The following is a 1,963-nucleotide window of genomic DNA, read 5'->3' as shown; positions in this document are numbered from 1 at the left end:
GATTCACCACTAGGGATCCAATCATCATGTAATTCAGGACTCTTCACAATTTTAAGGAAGGGACAATTTCTCCCTCCTATTAGACTTGAATGAGAAAGCATGTAGCCTCTGTCCAATACTATGAAATACAGAGCAGAGATTAGGTCCTGAAATATATAACTGAGCCTTATCAGTCTTTCCTTTCCAAATATGTGAATCAATACATTCTTATATTTGTAAGCAAGTTTGAATTGGTTTGCTGGAAATCTAAAGCTTTCTAACTGCTACATATTGAGCTTTAAAAGTCTATCAGAGCATTTTATGTAGTTTCATGTTAGTCATTTTTCTTCTTAAAATTCATATAATGAAGACGTTTCATCCTATCTTAGAGTCAAGAAAATAGGAAATCTTTGACTGATGTGAGGTGTGCCCCTAACATTCCTGGGAATGTGAACAAACATTCTAAGACCAAAACATTTAAAAAAATGTATTGTTTATTAAGAGTATAGTAACAGTTTTAAGAGGAAAATTTCTCAGAAAAATAAAATTAAAACTTAATGAAGACTTTCCTGCTTTTCTGTTGATATTTAGAGAACCCTCATGTGTCATATTATTGCAATTAGGATAATATTAGGTGGTATGTAACCGAATTGCTTTATATTCAAATATCATCAAGCAGCTGTTTCATAGCACCTCTTGACAGCTGTATACGCAAATGTCATTCTTACTGCACAGAGAGTTCTTGCTAACCAGAGGAGTAGAACATTGGAAAGGTAAGACAAAGCATATGCAGATTTTTAGACAAACTAGCCATACTTACATTATAAAAAGTTATAGTAGTTATTTCAATGGCTTGAGGGCTACATCCTTTAAGCAAAAGTGTCACTTTCAGAGATCATGTTCCTTAAAATCTATCCAAATAGGCCAAGAATTGTTGCAATTCACATCTTCTATCAAGTAATGTTATTACTCCCATGATGTTAAAGATCAGTATTCCAGCTTACTCAGAGATTACAGGGCAAACGGTATCTGGAAAACATAGTATTTGCAAAAGAACTTATAAAAAGGTGAAAGGGAAATATATATAAAAAAAGAAACTGTTGTGTCTCTAAGTACAATGTGAATAAATAAAATAAACAGCAATCTTTGTCCACAGTACAACCCAGGGAACTGGAAAAATGACTCTCTTCTCCGTGTTCCCACAGAACTTTGCTTATTCCATGAACAATGTCATATAATTTATTACTGTGTTTGATAACTGGCATACTCAATCACAGCTTTCTAACTAGAAAAGTAACATCAATTCAAAGGTTGTCTCAACTGGTACAATAACCATAGTGTTGATATGGTGGGCTAAGCAGGGGCAATTGAAATTCTGATGTCATATTTCTAATTTTTTACATAGATTTCTGGTATATGTAAATGCTTTAGCAATTTACAAACTATTTGGTCTCAGTTTTTTTTTTTTTTTTTTTTGAGAACAGGATTTTATTAATACATGCCATCCATAGACACCAGCTGTAGTCACTTTATATTTGCACCTGCCCAGTGTCATTGGACTAATCCAGATGACTGCATCAGGAGCCTTTCAGTTTTCTGATATTTTGTCTCCGTGCTGTCATGATGCATCTCCAGCTCTGAGCACTATTCTCCCTTTATTCATGTACTATAGCTGTCAGGTAAAGATAGTTAGATCACCCACTTGCCTTTCAGGTACATGTTAATGAGAGGCAAACTTACATTGCACTGTATTCATTAAGCACTTCATTGCTAAAGATCTTGTCATTTGACATAGTGTGTGTCATTCACAGTATCGTATCACTTTGTCTAAAAGACTTTAAGCCGAGAAAAAAGTAATTTGAAAGTAAACAGTTTGCTTTGAAAATATATTGAGAGGCCAAATAAATAGATTAGTATTGTATATAAATATCTAGATACATTTTTGAGGAATCTGGGTCCCTATAATATTTTATTTAATTAAATT

Source organism: Cebus imitator, unplaced genomic scaffold (genome assembly GCF_001604975.1).
Source record: "Cebus imitator isolate Cc_AM_T3 unplaced genomic scaffold, Cebus_imitator-1.0 Scaffold561, whole genome shotgun sequence".
Classification (NCBI taxonomy): domain Eukaryota; kingdom Metazoa; phylum Chordata; class Mammalia; order Primates; family Cebidae; genus Cebus; species Cebus imitator.
The sequence above is the reverse complement of the archived record's forward strand: the minus strand, read 5'-3'. Positions refer to the sequence as shown.